Genomic DNA, 18,487 nt, shown 5'->3' with positions numbered 1-18,487 from the left:
CTTTGAGTGATTTGAGTTCATTCCTGACGTCACGATTTTCTCCTCTATAGAGGAGAAAAGCAACTCGCGACGAAATTTTGAGGCTAGGAATTTTGACAGGTATGATTTTCATAAAGTATTCGCCTCCTTTTCTCTCCCACAGAAAAAGTACGGACAAAGTAGCTGTCAAACTAGGCAAAATTGTTAAAGTCACTCACAAAATGAACTTTGAGTGATTTGAGTTCATTTCTCAAATCAGAAATGAACTCAAATCACTCAAAGTTCATTTTGTGGGTGACTTTAACATTTTTGCCTAGTTTGACAGCTACCTTGTCCCCAGTATTTTTGTGGGAGAGAAAAGGAGGCGAATACTTTATAAAAATCATACCTCGTCAGCTGTGTGCTATCTTGTGACATAGACCATTTTGGTCGAAAATGAGTTAATGATGACGTTTTGCTATACTTAACAAACACTACAAGATGCTTAAACCCGATTTTGGAAACTCGCTTCCGTTTCCCGGATATCGCAATACACACTTGTGACATAGACCATTTTATCATCAAAATGATCGTGCACACTTGTGACACGTCATACATGTTGTTGGAAAATGTGGAAAAATTTTCTTGTTTTTCACAAATGTATGTTGATACACATTTTGTGAAGGCAATGCAATCTTTTGTTTCTAAAAATATACTGATTAAGTCGGTTAAACTACTGATTTCAGCCTATTTTAGTTTGTATGGGAATTCTGTGCACACTTGTGACACGTAGTACAATTTTACTTTCGAAACACACTTGTGACGCGTGCTTTTCAGATTTTTGTTTACATTATTTACTGTATCTTTTAACTGGTGTAACCAAATTAGTTGAAACTTGGAGCGTTTGTTAAGCGATAGTATACGAACCGATTGCATCAAAAAGTTTTGATATACCAATCATAGTTTTGAAAATATTTATCATCAAAGTTAAAAAATCGATTTTCTCGAAAAGTACTAAATGGTCGTTGTCACAAGATAGCACACAGCTGACGACCTGTCAAAATTCCTACCCTCAAAATTTTGTCGCGAGTTGCTTTTCTCCTCTATTGACTTTTGCAAGCTGTAACATAACCAAACTTTTCGGTACTCTCAGCAATCCTCAAACTAGTCCTCAAATCAGTACAAATTGCTGCCGCATCTTTTTCCGGATCTCTCCCGCAAAAGATCTAGCACACCCAGAACTGGGCATCGGCATACGAGAGGATAAGAAGCATGATTCGGTAGTAAAATGGTACTGTGTGCGGACGGAGAGGATAAATCCCGAAATTACCGAGAGTACTTTACTCATGGGTTCATCTTCAAAAAAAGTTCATCTAACAAAAAAAAGTACTGGTACCGAGACTCGAACCAAAGACCTTCGGCATATTCAACCGTGCCTTTGCCGTATGGGCCACCATGGTTCGGTAACTAAGTGGCGTTCATTTGTCCATATAAGCCACTCAATAGGATGAACTGTTCCAATGAACGAATTAACACGCGAGAGGAATATACTCTCGCAAAATAGCACTTTCCTCACGTTTCTTTTCGTGAGGACTATCCCCTCGTTCTTTAACTTTGGGTGCAGCAATTTTGTATGGTTTGACGTTTGCGAGGGTGACTGAGGGTGACGAAAAAAGGTAAACAAACCACTTCGGCAACAGCCAATAGGCTCTCTAGAGTTAATCACCTGAGTGAGTGAATGAATGAGCCGGTGGTTGGGTTAGTAATTTTAGTAAGTAACGTGAGTGAGTGAGTACATAAACTTTAAAAAATAGTTGCTACGACTTTGATGTGAAATGTTGAGTAAATAATTTGGGATATATTTGAAAAAAAATCTTTCTTTCGATCTTAACATATTAAAATAAGGCGCCATCCTAACAGCAGAAATGTTCTGTTCCGAATCATCGCAACCGAAGCTTTTCTCTTGTAGTCTTAAAATAAAACTAAATGCCACCTATAGCAATGGTAAGAGTGGCCAAGAGAGTGACAGTGGGGCAGGGGGGGTTCGGAAAGTTGACTACTAAATGGCTTTGTCTGGTCTACAGTCAGTCAGCATGTCAGGAGATGCATTAGCCAGCAGCCGAGCTTGGAGGATACTCGGACTTTACCCGAAAGCTTCAGGGTATCGTTTCATGTGGTTTTCGCTCGGTCCTTTTGTGTCGGGGTAGGAGGTAATTGTAGGAAGGAAGTGGTTCCAAGTTGAACAACTCACACTTTGGTTGGGTATTGTAAAAGTTGGTGAACACGAAAGGGGTAAATTGAATGCACATAAGCTAGTCTTTCAGGCTGGATAATTTCGTTTCATTGGCAGAGTGGCACTGGCTGGGGTGTGTATTTGTGTTGGAATCAATCGAGTGGAAACATTTCAGTTACGGATGCCATTTGTTGGATTTAGTTATACGAAACAAGGCAACCAGAGATGTGTGACTTAGTTGTTGGAAACTATTTCCAAATTTTAGGTAACAGTTGCAAAGTAACCGCCGACCTTACAAGTCGCATTCTCAACGCCAGTCCGCAGTTTGTGTGCGCGTCGCCGCTTTTTTTTAAAATGTGCACCGTAGACAAAAACAGTGTGGTTCTGGATTTTTGTTCCAAAACCAACCAAGCCCAAAGCTTGTAAAAAAATTTCTCGCAGACCTTCAAGTAAACCAAGAAAACTTGCGAGCATTGCAATTATGCAATAGAAGAAAAATAGCCGTGTTGCAGTTCGCCGACTCAGCAATGGCCTCGTCCATCATCGACAAACCTCTGGTATATCAGGGTTGCAAAATCCCGATTTACCTGGACAACAACGCTACGGAAGTTCGTGTGCTTGACCTACCTCTAGGCATAAGCAATGATGACGTAGTCAAAGTGATGAGTAAATACGGCGAAGTTTTGACCATCACCAACGACCGCTGGATTAACTTCTTCCCAGGGATCCCAAATGGAGTTCGGACCCTGCGGATGTTGCTGAAACAGCCAACGCCGAAATTAATCACTGTAAACAATGCTGCTGCAGCAGTGACGATTGTAGGCAAAAAATCGCTTTGCAAACTCAAAGCAAAGAACAAAAAATGTGCGGATTCGAGTAAAAAGGTTAACCAAAAAAGCAGTACACAACCGATTGAACCCGAGCCAAGCAGCAGCAGCAGTAAAAGCAACAATAGTAAACCAGAACAAAATGCAATGGAAACAAGTGAAATCGACGAAGAAGACAACGATGGATTCGAGACCGTGCTTTCTAAGCACACCCGCCGCCGAAATCGCTTACAGGCATATTTGGACGCGGAAGACGAACTAACAAAAAAACGAAGAGAGATGGCTGCAGAAGAAACAGATGAAGAAGATGAAGATGTCATAAAAGCAAAATATTATAAGAAAAAGTGTTGTGAGATAACTTCTAAATCCCTGGAAGAAGAGGACGAAGATAAACTTGAAGAACTTGATAATTCATTCTTTAAATATTCTGCTAAATATTTGAAACATAGAGAGAAATCGTTAGAAAAAAGGCATGGTAATAATTATTGAAGTGATTTTAAACTCTGTAATATTTCCTCTTTCACTATCCACCTTGAAGAGATGAATGCACAATGGTGTAAAGTCTCTATAATAATAATAAAAAAAAAAAAATTTTAGGTAACACCTTAGAACACCATCTGTGACAAATTCCAAAAAGCGCTAATAACTTCCTTGAAATTCATATTCAACGTTCCATTAGGTAGCTGCACATTTTGCCACCCCAAAAGCGTTCGCTCATTATCGTCTTCCCTAATAACGTGCTTTTGGTACAGGAACTACACGAGCTTCCGTGACTAGGCGAAACGTCCTCGCACCCTACCCCCGGCGAGGCAGCAGCAGATGCCACATTTAGTCTTACACATGTTTTGCTTGGAAAATACCAACCAAACCGTACCAACCTCCAAAATGGAATCACATTTGCGGTCCTCCTCCGTTAAGTTGCTTATGGTTGGTTATGATGGTTATGTAAACAGCCAGCCAGCGAGCATAGAATCACATACTTTTACCCCACGGCAGAGGAGGTCCATTAAAAATATCATTTTGAAAATTCTAATAGAAACCGCTGAATACATTTTTTATGCTTTTGAAATTAAACTGTCAGTGATTAAAAATTAAATAAAGAAAAACGGGTAGTATTTTTTCTTGGCTCTTTTTTTCCTATGAGTTTAATTCATAGCCTAGAACTTTCGTTTGTTTCTTTGTAATGAAAAAGACATTCATTCAGTTTAAGAGGCTGAGTCGATAGGTATAGGTAAAGGTGGGTCTACGAGTTTTTTTTTAAATTTAAAGTGAATTGTTTTAGCCTTTTTTCAGTGAGAAAGCTAGATTTTTATTTTTATTTTTAAAAGAGTCAGAATTTTCTATAAACCCAAACCTGTTAAAAAGCTAAAATACATCGTATATAATTTAAATAATATTTGGATAGTAACCCAATACGTAACAGCGTCTGTTCTACCAGTATCTTTGTGACAACTAATTTCTTCTGTAAATTGAAACATCGCCCAGCTGTGAGTTGAATATCTTACGACACCACCCCACTCTCAACAGCCTCACAGCGTCCACAACCTTGGACGCATACATTCGCCTCCGGTACGAACCAACAATATTCAATTTATTATTTCCTTACTCCATTAAATTCAATCACCCCAAGTCACGAATACAAGAAGCTCTGCTGGTGGAAGAGCTACATATAAGAGCCCCGGCAGGATGTCTTCATCGTTTGGCCCACAGGCCGCAATGGATATTGCTTCCGAGTGAGGACGAGAAACGACCATCCTTGACTTGGCACACACACACACACACACAGCCTCCGGAATCATTCCTTCACGTGGTTCCATTAGCAATCTCCAGGTTGGATTCCGAGCTGTTTGAATGAATTTATTTGCATCCTTTTGCCCGGCCTGGTGTGACTGCTGCTCGTATCACTGAATTGGAATATTCATGCCTATGATACTATATGCTGGTCCTGGTCCAATGTTCGGAACCACCTACGCCCCAGAAAACCCGGAGGAACGTCACCTCCCCCCTAAGTCGTGTGCGTTTTCTCCAGCGCTCTGGTGTGGTTTTGTAGCTTAGTTAGAGCTACAACGAGCTACTGAGCACTACAACAACATTATATCAAACCGAAACGCTAGGAGATCTGTGTCTAATTGCTGGAACCGGAAAACCAGATGGAAGCTGTTTTGTATAATTCAATTTAGTATTGTTCACTCGGTTGGGCTTTCTGATTAGGGAGGTGAATGGCAGGAAATGAAATTTATTGTTGGAGTTTTATGTTCAAATATAGTTTTAAATTAAAATTTAACATCAATACCAATTAATTTGCGATAAGTATTGGTGTGTAGGGATTGTTAAATTGCTTAAGTTTTTTTTAGATTTTAGATGGTTATGGTCAATGTCTTTGCATGAATGCTTTTTATACGTTATATCTAAATACAGCGATTCCCAACGAAAACAGCATGTTTCGAAAAAAAGTTGTCCAATCAGGCCCAACATAGGAGTGGGGGTTCATTGGCCAATTTTTTTTTGTTTGACCATGAGGGTGACCTACGCCCTGTTAGGGTGGTCCAAAAAATTGCAATTTTCGTCGATTTTCGCAAAAACCACATTTTCAAAAAGTCGTAACTCCTCGACGCAAATGGAAGATGATTAGATAGGCTTTCAAAGAAAAATGCTTTAAAGTTGCAAAAATCTAGCCTGACATTTGAAAAGGTCGTATGCAAACTTAAAAAAACTGTTTTGAAGGTCTCGGGACTAAAGAGCCTATGCTTGAAAATATGCACTGGAAATTTTACATAACATATTAAAAAATTGTGGATTTATTTAAACAGGATTCCGAGATACGTTTTCTAAAATAAAAACTGGGTTTAACGACGCGCCGTGCGCAAAAACGAGAAAATGACGAAAACGGGAAGAAATAAACTTGTTTCACTAAAACTGACATAACTTTTAAATTTGAGCGATGATCAATACATTTTTTGGTACTCAAATTTCCGTAATTGAAAGACGCAACCCTAACACAGCGTAGGTCGCCCTAGTGGCAAAACCAAAAATAAATTATAAAAAAAATACGGGTATAATTCTTTTGACCAAGGAACCCCCACTCCACGTTTGGGCCTGATTGGACAACTTTTTTTTCGAATCATGCTGTTTTCGTTGGGAATTGCTGAATAAACAAATGATATTCAATGAATTTTTTTTTCTGCCATGAAAAAGCGTGTTTAATTCGAATCTAGGTTCGCCTGTATGAATGTACAAACAACAAGGCAGATTAAAAAGAATGACTAAAACTTGATTTTACTCGTAAATAACGACATTTTCTGATCTTTTAAATAAAAATATTTCAAAAATTTTATAATGAGGTTTTAAATATGAAATAAGGGATATTATCTATTTTAGGTCTTTTCAAAAGTTAATTTTGTTTTAAAATTTTGAATTTGTATAGTAGAAACTAATTGCCAGATTTTCAAAGTTCCAGTAGAGAATTATAGGAAATTTTTCAGCTTTACAAAAATAGAAGGCGCTTTTCTTTCAAGAAGTCAAGAAGGCAAAAAACAAAAAACGACAACTTTAAATCTTGAGAAGAAAATGTAAAGTACTTTTTTTGTAATTTTTTGTCTAGATTAACGATATTTTCTAAAAAACACGTTTCTAAAATTCATAACTCCTCAACCAGATTTGTCATTTGTTACGCACTATAGCTCAACCAATGTCTTTTTAGTCTCCTAAAACGCTTCAAAAAAAGTCTAAAACCGTTTTTTGGAAATTCAACTTTTAATGGTAAAAAGTTATGTTGAAAAATCGGATTTTTTCTTCGGGTGCTTTTTTCTGAGACGTCCTAATCATAACCTAAAACTTTGCCGAAGTCCACAAATCGATCAGAAAATCTCTTCTCAAGAAACATTTACTCCATTTTGTATGACCAGCCCCTAATGGAGACTTGTATGGAAAAAGAAATGATGCAAAATGACTTTTTTGTGCATTGGAAATGTATAGACAAAGTTTTATCTCAATCAAAAACTAATAATTTAAAAATCACGAAAAAATTCGAAAACGTGGAAAACTACTCTGAAACTTTGTTGTATATAAGTTTGTACAATAGAAGTAATGATGGCGTTTTGGCGTGTTTTTATTCTTAGAGATGTTAACAAACTTGGCAAACGCTGACACCAACCAAAGTTTGGGTGTTACGAATATGTAGGATTACTGTATATTGCTATACTATATGTATTAGTATTATTGGTAGATTTTTGACGTTGAAATATAAATAATAAAAGTGGTCGAAAACACGGTTTTTGGCAATTTTTCAGTGCTGTGTAGTAGGCGTTGCGACGTTCATGCAACCAAGCAAGCTGATGGTTCTGCCAGAAGAGCTTGCAGAAAATGTTTAAGTTTTCAGCGGCGGTGTTATAGATTCGTAACATTTTCTGTATAGTTGACGAATCTTTTCGTTCCCTGGATGAGCTTAAGACGTTTTTGAAAAATTCCAAAAATCTTTAAAGGGCTCCAAACTGTCAAAAACCAAAACGCAGGGTTTTGCGTACTGAATCCCATTCTAAACTCTTGGATCGATGATTGATGAATTTTGGGTCAATTTTGGTGTTCTATGTTTGGTATACAAGTTATGTACGGGGTTCCCGGGAAGCGGGCCATGTTGGCTGCTTCCCGGCCCGTGGGGAGGTTCGGACGATTAACTTCAGCACTGCACTGGTTGAAGGATGAAACTTGACTGCTTTATTATTTCAGAAAGAATGCTTCGTATGACAAGTCTGCAAGTGTTGGTGCAATACGGCTAGGGGTGCCAGGCCGTAACTACCCCATCGTTAGACTCGAATCGTCTCGATTCGACTTTAAAAAACTGTTTTAGTTTTTTTTTTTTTCTGAGTTCCACTGATGTGCTCGAGTTGCTGCGGAGTTCGTCCAAGGGCGGATGCCTGACGTATCGAGGACATCACATTCCCAATGACTGTTCCAGGCTAGACGGAGTCCTGACGTGTCGAGGGCCTCACAAATCTAGTTGTCTGGAGCCCCGGGATGGCAACAGGAAGGATTCCTGACGTATCAAGGATATCACATTCCTAGCATTTGGTTAATGCGGCTCAGGCTCATAAGAATTATGAGAATTTTCTGGTTTGATTTAAACGATTTCTTGCTAACTTGTCCTACCAAACTTAATTCTAACAGCGATATTCGGTGTACAGTTTCTTAGTAGCATCCATCAGAATTTTCGCAGGCTAAGGCTTTTGGAAGGGACAAAAGCACTTGGGTTGAGGTTGAGCTATGTCTGCTCTCTCCTCAATCACGGCATAAAACCCTTTTTTTTTGTTCTTTTCGTTAACGCCACAATGATTACAAATTTTACAATTACAACTCATTCTTCATATCCATTACTACCTCTCCAACGCTGGTTAGGTTCATTGGGGAGAAATTAGCCTGGTTGTTTTGCACGTCTGCTGCTTTCCCTAGACGTGGTTACCAAGCGGGTGTTGAGTGAATATGGTGGAAGTCTAAAAGTAAAAAGCGTTAGAAATATCAAATAAAGAAAGGAATGAAGATGCTATTGATTTTTTTTCGATGCTGTTTGCCTGCCAGTCCTCGGTTTCGGCTCGTGATTATCATCCTGATTCTCTATGGATCAAAAAATATTGGTTAATATTCGATGTTTATAGTGAAAGTAAAAGACAGATAACAGTAGAGATAGACAACTTACAACAAGTACACAAAATGTTACACAGAAAATGCCAATATAACGACTCCTCCATCGTCAAACAAAGGTGCATTTTCTCTTTCAGCGTTATGGTAGTCATGATGCTGTTTTTGTGTATTTGATACTTATTGTAAAAGTAAAAGGCGGATGAAAGTAAAGTAAATAGCTTACATTTAGTAAATAAAATGTTTAACAAAAATGCCAATGAAAATCTTCAAATTGGGGCTCCAATTGAGCAACACGACCATATGATAATATTGTGCGAATCGACCTCGGATAATTTGTTGAAAACAGAATTAATTTCAGGAAAAAAAAATACATCATGCTTTGTAACAATTGCCCGTCCATTTTTTTTCTTTTTTTTTTTTTTTTTTTTTTTTTGGGTTAGGGAATTTTAAAAGTAATGTGAAAACACAATGGTGAAAAATTGTCAAGCTAGTTCGTAATTTCAAATTACAAATTTTCAAGTTTGTAATACTGAATTACAAACATGAAAAAAAAATAAATATTTATATTGAATGTAATCTAAGATTACGTAATCCTCGATTACAATTCACTTGTACCCTTTGTATTTCCATGTAATAATGGATTACAATAAAATTACACAACATCTCAATTTTTAAAGTTTTTAAAAAAAAATTAATTTTTAATTTTTAATTTTTAATTTTTAATTTTTAATTTTTAATTTTTAATTTTTAATTTTTAATTTTGAGTAATTCTCGCTGAAAGTGGACCACTATTTACACAAGGTGCTCAAAAATCAAAAGCAGTGTACTTTTCCAATAGCCCCCACCAAGTTATGAACGAAACCATGTTTGGTTGGTTGAATTTGTCCTCACCTCGGCGCCTAGAAGCTAAAACATTTTTTTAAATTGGTAAATTTTTGACTTAGGCGCGTCTACAAAATTGGATATAACTTTGCAAAACTTCAACAAACCCTTGATGTTTAGGGGTGTTTTGGAAAGGAAATGAGCAGAGCTTTCGAATGCACTTGTCAGAAAAATACCGTTCCATACATTTTTTAGCCACAAAACACCAATGTATTTTTAAAAGTCATTTTTGAAGGCCGGCGCCCCGCTTTATCGAAAAACTGACAAATCCATTCGAAAGCTGAGACGATTTCACATAAAGGACCAATAAATCTAAGGTGTATGTTCCTCCTATCTTTTTTAATCTAATTTTGATTCTGCGAGCGCAGCACTCAGTTCGCATTTCGGGCGCCCAAAATGTTGCAATTTGCTTGCCCCATTTTAAGGTTTTGTCAAAAAATATAGGTGCTCACTTTTTAAATGATAGTTTATTGTCCAAGGATCAAAATGCACTTTCGATAATTGACCAATATTTATGTTTTTGGGTTCTTCTAGGCAATTTAATGTCGAAAAATTGATATTTTTTAATTTTTTTTTTTAGTAAAATGCTCACTTACAATTGTGTGGACTTTTTTTCAGCAGAACTAATGAATGTAGCATGTAGGAAATTTCACCACAAATTTTTTGCTCTAAGAGAAAACGCCATTTCGATACTCCAGTGCCAAGATATTTTAGTTTACGTGAGAAAAAAAGTGCCAATTTTTAAAAATTTCTCAGAATTAACAAGCTCGGCCTATTATTTACATGCGGCATATGTTTTGTAGGTCGGGGTATGGTTTCTTATAGTTATTTTGGTCGCTGAATTCGGATCTGGAATCAAATTTCAAATTAACAGTTAAATTTGGAGCCACGCCCAAAAGTTATTTGCGGTATTATGATGTAGTTTTAATCGCTAGTGAATTCGGTCATACTTCATCTTTCGCTCACCTTTAATTGATATTTTACTCACGGATTTTTTTATGGAGATTGTTTTTTTCAACTTCTGATTGTTTTGAGAGGCCTCGTGGCGCGGTGGTTAGCGGCTTCGGCTGCCGATCCCTAAGTGGCTATGGGGAATACACGCAAATAATATTTGAGCGTGGCTAAAATATCACCGTTCACTGTTTATCTGAAATTTGATTCCAGATCCGAATTCAGCGACCAAAATAACTATAAGAAACCATACCCCGACCTACAAAACATATGCCGCATGTAAATAATAGGCCGAGCTTGTTAATTCTGAGAAATTTTTAAAAATTGCCACTTTTTTTCTCACTAAAATTCAAATATCTTGGCGCTGGAGTATCGAAATGGCGTTTTCTCTTAGAGCAAAAAATTTGTGGTGAAATTTCCTACATGCTACATTCATTAGTTCTGCTGAAAAAAAGTCCACACAATTGTAAGTGAGCATTTTACAAAAAAAAAATTAAAAAAAATCAATTTTTCGACATTAAATTGCCTAGAAGAACCCAAAAACATAAATATTGGTCAATTATCGAAAGTGCATTTTGATCCTTGGACAATAAACTATCATTTAAAAAGTGAGCACCTATATTTTTTGACAAAACCTTAAAATGGGGCAAGCAAATTGCAACATTTTGGGTGCCCAAAATGCGAACGGAGCGCTGCGCTCGCAGAATCAAAATTAGATTAAAAAAGATAGGAGGAACATACACCTTAGATTTATTGGTCCTTTATGTGAAATCGTCTCAGCTTTCGAATGGATTTGTCAGTTTTTCGATAAAGCGGGGCGCCGGCCTTCAAAAATGACTTTTAAAAATACATTGGTGTTTTGTGGCTAAAAAATGTATGGAACGGTATTTTTCTGACAAGTGCATTCGAAAGCTCTGCTCATTTCCTTTCCAAAACACCCCTAAACATCAAGGGTTTGTTGAAGTTTTGCAAAGTTATATCCAATTTTGTAGACGCGCCTAAGTCAAAAATTTACCAATTTAAAAAAATGTTTTAGCTTCTAGGCGCCGAGGTGAGGACAAATTCAACCAACCAAACATGGTTTCGTTCATAACTTGGTGGGGGCTATTGGAAAAGTACACTGCTTTTGATTTTTGAGCACCTTGTGTAAATAGTGGTCCACTTTCAGCGAAAATTACTCTTTTTAATTTTTAATTTTTAATTTTTAATTTTTAATTTTTAATTTTTAATTTTTAATTTTTAATTTTTAATTTTTAATTTTTAATTTTTAATTTTTAATTTTTAATTTTTAATTTTTAATTTTTAATTTTTAATTTTTAATTTTTAATTTTTAATTTTTAATTTTTAATTTTTAATTTTTAATTTTTAATTTTTAATTTTTAATTTTTAATTTTTAATTTTTAATTTTTAATTTTTAATTTTTAATTTTTAATTTTTAATTTTTAATTTTTAATTTTTAATTTTTAATTTTTAATTTTTAATTTTTAATTTTTAATTTTTAATTTTTAATTTTTAATTTTTAATTTTTAATTTTTTAATTTTTAATTTTTAATTTTTAATTTTTAATTTTTAATTTTTAATTTTTAATTTTTAATTTTTAATTTTTAATTTTTAATTTTTAATTTTTAATTTTTAATTTTTAATTTTTAATTTTTAATTTTTAATTTTTAATTTTTAATTTTTAATTTTTAATTTTTAATTTTTAATTTTTAATTTTTAATTTTTAATTTTTAATTTTTAATTTTTAATTTTTAATTTTTAATTTTTAATTTTTAATTTTTAATTTTTAATTTTTAATTTTTAATTTTTAATTTTTAATTTTTAATTTTTAATTTTTAATTTTTAATTTTTAATTTTTAATTTTTAATTTTTAATTTTTAATTTTTAATTTTTAATTTTTAATTTTTAATTTTTAATTTTTAATTTTTAATTTTTAATTTTTAATTTTTAATTTTTAATTTTTAATTTTTAATTTTTAATTTTTAATTTTTAATTTTTAATTTTTAATTTTTAATTTTTAATTTTTAATTTTTAATTTTTAATTTTTAATTTTTAATTTTTAATTTTTAATTTTTAATTTTTAATTTTTAATTTTTAATTTTTAATTTTTAATTTTTAATTTTTAATTTTTAATTTTTAATTTTTAATTTTTAATTTTTAATTTTTAATTTTTAATTTTTAATTTTTAATTTTTAATTTTTAATTTTTAATTTTTAATTTTTAATTTTTAATTTTTAATTTTTAATTTTTAATTTTTAATTTTTAATTTTTAATTTTTAATTTTTAATTTTTAATTTTTAATTTTTAATTTTTAATTTTTAATTTTTAATTTTTAATTTTTAATTTTTAATTTTTAATTTTTAATTTTTAATTTTTAATTTTTAATTTTTAATTTTTAATTTTTAATTTTTAATTTTTAATTTTTAATTTTTAATTTTTAATTTTTAATTTTTAATTTTTAATTTTTAATTTTTAATTTTTAATTTTTAATTTTTAATTTTTAATTTTTAATTTTTAATTTTTAATTTTTAATTTTTAATTTTTAATTTTTAATTTTTAATTTTTAATTTTTAATTTTTAATTTTAATTTTTAATTTTTAATTTTTAATTTTTAATTTTTAATTTTTAATTTTTAATTTTTAATTTTTAATTTTTAATTTTTAATTTTTAATTTTTAATTTTTAATTTTTAATTTTTAATTTTTAATTTTTAATTTTTAATTTTTAATTTTTAATTTTTAATTTTTAATTTTTAATTTTTAATTTTTAATTTTTAATTTTTAATTTTTAATTTTTAATTTTTAATTTTTAATTTTTAATTTTTAATTTTTAATTTTTAATTTTTAATTTTTAATTTTTAATTTTTAATTTTTAATTTTTAATTTTTAATTTTTAATTTTTAATTTTTAATTTTTAATTTTTAATTTTTAATTTTTAATTTTTAATTTTTAATTTTTAATTTTTTAATTTTTAATTTTTAATTTTTAATTTTTAATTTTTAATTTTTAATTTTTAATTTTTAATTTTTAATTTTTAATTTTAGATTTTAAATTTTAAATTTTAAATTTTAAATTTTAAATTTTAAATTTTAAATTTTAAATTTTTAATTTTTAATTTTTAATTTTTAATTTTTATAGAACTCTTTTGGTTTTGGATATTTCGTTGCAATCGCGTCAGCGCGACGACCATGTCAAAGCATTTTCTGCTGACCATCGTATCGTTCAAATATCGTCTTCTTTCCTACGCGGTGACGACCGTTTCAAAGCATTTTCTGCTGACCATCGTATCATCCACATATCGTCTTCGTTCATACGCGGGGGTTTTTTTTCTTCACTTAAATTTACGGCAAAATCTAATTTTGCCCTATACTAAAACCTTATAGCCTGTGTCGACTACGATTTCGCAATATCGACACAGGAAATTGCTGGTTAACCAGACTTTTTGCCCTAAATTTATTGCAAAATCTAATTTTGCCCTATGCTAAACACTTATAGCCTGTGTCGACTACGATTTCGCAATATCGACACAGGAAATTGCTGGTGAACCAGACTTTTTGCCCTAAATTTATTGTACTAAAACTTAATAATTACTTACCTTAAGTCTCGGTAATCCACCGAGACGACCGACTGCGCCAGTTATGTACGGGGTTCCCGGGAAGCGGGCCATGTTGGCTGCTTCCCGGCCCGTGGGGAGGTTCGGACGATTAACTTCAGCACTGCACTGGTTGAAGGATGAAACTTGACTGCTTTATTATTTCAGAAAGAATGCTTCGTATGACAAGTCTGCAAGTGTTGGTGCAATACGGCTAGGGGTGCCAGGCCGTAACTTACATATTTTCAACTTATGTCAAAATAAAATGGGTTTTTCCACCTCAATTTAAACAAAATAAAATTAATATACAGCCATTCCACTTCAAACAGGAAGACTCCAAATCAAAAGTGCTCCAATTTGGAGCCATTTTTGTGAAAATGCAATTTTTTGGACCACCCTTCTTCGGATAGGAGCACTCTAATCGCCAAACAAAAAATATGGGTCTGATTAGAGGAGAAAAGCAACTCGCGACAAAATTTTGAGGCTAGGAATTTTGACAGGTATGATTATCATAAAGTATTCGCCTCCTTTTCTCTCCCACAGAAAGCCTGGGAACGAGGTAGCTGTCAAACTAGGCCAAAATGTTAAAGTCACTCACAAAATGAACTTTGAGTGATTTGAGTTCATTTCTGACGTCACGATTTTCTCCCCTATTGGGTTAAAGAATCCCCTCTCTAATTTGAGCACTTTTGATTTGGAGACTTCCTGTTTGATGTGGAATGGCTGTATATTTAAAATAAACTAAGAAAAACATAAATCAATGGAAGTTAAGTTTGGCAAAAGCTGCCTTCTGAACAAGTAAAAAACATAAAAATCTGAAAATGGGATTATCTTGGTTAGGATATTACTCCTACTTTTATTTTTTTTACTCTTATTCACATTTTTCTTCATTCGCTTGAACATAAAAAGATTTCGCTTCCATCACCCTGGTTCCCTGCTTCACTTGGGCGTAGAGATATTTACATTTACAATTGGAACACTGCACGTTTCGATAGCAGCCAAACCGAACAAGTAAAACTAGTCCTTTTCCCATTCTTCAAACTTTGCAAAACCGCCAAACCTGGTTAAAACATTTAACTTCTTTCCAGAGGAGATTCTTCGAACCAGCACTACTGCGAAGCAGGAAACTGCGCTGTACCACAAAATTGATTCCGCCATTTTTTAAACTTTACCGTGCTACCTTTCAACTTCCGCCGTTTTATAGCCGTTCAAAGTGCACCTCTCTATGCATTATTTTTTTTTCCTGCATGCATCAGCAACGATCTCCAAAGTGGGGGGGTGGTGGTGGTAAAACGGCTTTTGATATGTTAATATCTCGAGTGCGGTGAAAGTCGAATTTTCCAGCGCGCACGTTGGGAAGCCCGGTAATAATTTCCTGTGTGCGCTCCGGCAAATTGAATTTGAATGAAAATTCTGTTTTTTTCTGCATTCTGGGTGTGCAGAGTCAGCAAAAAATACCGGAACACAGTGCAGTGCAGTTGGAGGAAGTGAATTGTTCTGGAATTCACACAGCAGGGCATAGTTTATCAACGCGTTTGGTGTGGCGTGGTTTGCCACGTGTGGTGGGTTGGATGTAATAAAAACTAAGTAAAAGCTAGGGTTTTCAGGCGTACTCGTAAATTGAATTTCAAAAGCTGGTGATCATGCGTCTTCATGAAATTGTTTCTAATTTTAACTTTTTTCAGTTTGGTGTGGACGCCAAGTATTCCATAATCTCCTTCTTCTTCTCTGCTTACATTTTTTAGGATTTGTGGATAATTTTTTGAACGACAGTTCCATTTATGTTGTTCCAATCACAAATTCCACACGCTGAACGAAATCTCGACACGTCCCAGCTCCAATCTCTCCAGCTGTCATTTCCAGTTATAATCAGTTTTCTCGTGCTTGGTAATTTCACTTATTCCAGTACAATGTGCCAGGGCAGGTTTATTTCTCTCTTTTACAAAAAAAAAAACCAGGCGAAAAACCCGATTGCGCTCAACTTCTATCACGGGTACAATCGCTGAACGTGACAGGGTGTCTTTCGATTTCTCGCTGCAGAGAAAAACCGATGGAATACAAATGAAATTCAATCAAAGTTGCGTCTCCTGGCTACTTTTTTTCATTGCTGTGCTCCAATCATTCATCATTCGTAAATGGTTGGAATTGACGAATGGGGGAATGTAATTTCGAGCAATTATATGCGGGAAAAGTTTTCTTTTTTATTGAAAATGATGACTTTTGCATTTATGCTTCGTCGATAAATTTTGTGATTTCGTGATCATGTTGGATTGAGATTACATAGCGCAGTTTTTTTCTGAGTTTTCGTTTTATATCCTCCTGTTATAATACACAGAAAAAAAGTTCAAGATGGTATGTCAGAGACATAACCGAAAGACATAGGACCAAACAATTTGAATGTGTTTTTGGATTGCTAGTGAAATCTGAAATAAGATTATTTTATTTTGTTTCATATTTCAGATTTGTCGGCAAAATTGTCATAAATGTTCTCCCAAGGTGAACCTTCTATGAGGGCACCGGCAACTCCAGGTTGTGGCCACTACGGTCGAAATGTCAATTTTCATGTTCAGTATCAAAAATCATGAATTTTGATATCCATATTGCCACAACTCGTATGGTTGTGTTAAAGACCCTCCGGGCCCCGGGGAAACCTGCTTTGAGATCACCGGTCACTCAAGGTTGTGGCCACTACTGTCGGAATGTCAATTTTCATGTACAGTATCAAAAACCATGAATTTTGATACCAATATGCCACAACTCGTATGGTTCTGTAAAAAGTCCTCCGGGCCCCGGGGGAACCTGCTTTAAGGGCACCGGCCACTCCAGGTTGTGGCCACTACTGTCAAAATGGCCACTATTATGTTCAGTATCAAAAACCATGAATTTTGATACCCATATTGCCACAACTCGTATGTTTCTGTAAATGTCCCCCCAGGCCCCGGAGGAACCTTCTTTGAGGGCACCGGCCACTCCAGGTTGTGGCCACTACTGTCGAAATGGCCATTATTATGTTCAGTATAAAAAACCATGAATTTTGATACCCATATTGCCACAACTCGTATGTTTCTGTAAATGTCCCCCCAGGCCCCGGGGGAACCTTCTTTGAGGGCACCGGCCACTCCAAGTTGTGGCCACTACTGTCGAAATGGCCATTATTATGTTCAGTATAAAAAACCATGAATTTTGATACCCATATTGCCACAACTCGTATGTTTCTGTAAATGTCCCCCCAGGCCCCGGGTGTGTAGCCGGAAATCCACTTGGGAAATCACCCACCACGGAGCACCGACGCTGTTGCACATCTTACCTGTGAGTCTGTCTGAATACGAATGCCCTTCGGCATCCGATCGTCGTCGTCGGGAGACCGTTGGTCGACATAGGGATAGCGTTGTAGTCTGGCCAATGCTATGTCGACTCAACATATAGTCTGGCGGACGAAGATACGCATCAACCCACACATCTCCCTTCCTTTCTCAAGAAAAAAACACAAAAAAAGTTCTAGTCATCATTTATTCTGCTTTACTCAACAGCCGTCTTGGCCATCAAAACTCTTCCTCAACCGCACGGATATAATCCGAGAGGTGTGAGGGGGTCTTCACTGTTCTTCTCGGCCGCTGTTGATCATTCTCCTTAACTTCCTGATCATGACGCCCCAGCTCGTCGGAACGTTGTGCCTCTTGAATGATCGGTCGGAGTTCTCGCCACTTCTGAACCTTTTTGGTTTGTGTAACATGACGTCTGAGCTGGCGGCCATCCGGATCACAGACAACCAGACTGCCGTTACGCTCCTCCATTACCGTGTAGCGTTTAGGATCAAACCGAGTTTCTCCCTTCGCCTTTGACTGGCGCTCGATCAAGACCGCATCCCCTGGTTTGACTGTACTCCGTTTAGCTCCACGGCGTGTGTCTTCCCGTGCCTTGGATTTTATCTTCGCCTCGGGATCCCTGGCGTCGAACACCAAATCATCATGTTCCGTCCTACCGCGGAGAAGTAACGGTAGGCCGCGCTTAATTTTGCGATCACTGAAGACCTCTTCGGGTGGTACTTTGGTGACTGTGTGGTCCGCGGCGTTGTATGCGTGTACCGTTGCTTGAAGCTCCTTCCGGTAATCGCTACCCGTAGAAAGTGCAGTTGACATGGCTTTGTTCACGTTCTTCATGAAGCATTCTACAAGGCCATTCTGTTGTGGGAAAAACGGCGTAGAGAATACGGTCTGGATACCTCGTTCAGAGCAGTAGTTCGCATAATCCTCTCCATTAAATGGTGGGCCATTGTCGGATTTTATGGCCCGTGGGAAACCTTCTCTACCGAAGATCGCGTCTAGTACTGTCCGTGTGTGTTCGAATCCGGTCGACTTAACAGGGTAAGCCATCGCATAGCGAGATCTAAGATCAATGATGACCAAGATCAA

General features: G+C 34.9%; 1 long non-coding RNA gene across 1 annotated transcript; it reads right to left on the bottom strand.

The window, feature by feature from the left end:
• Window positions 1-7,708: 7,708 nt before the first annotated feature.
• LOC120419947 (uncharacterized) lies at window positions 7,709-14,304 on the bottom strand. The gene is made up of 2 exons (XR_005605803.2): window positions 14,079-14,304; window positions 7,709-8,625 (listed from the first exon to the last, which is right to left on the bottom strand). It is a non-coding gene; the product is annotated as an uncharacterized LOC120419947 (long non-coding RNA).
• Window positions 14,305-18,487: the final 4,183 nt, after the last annotated feature.

Source organism: Culex pipiens, chromosome 2 (assembly GCF_016801865.2).
Source record: "Culex pipiens pallens isolate TS chromosome 2, TS_CPP_V2, whole genome shotgun sequence".
Lineage (NCBI taxonomy): Eukaryota > Metazoa > Arthropoda > Insecta > Diptera > Culicidae > Culex > Culex pipiens.
This window is presented reverse-complemented; position numbering and strand designations above follow the sequence as displayed.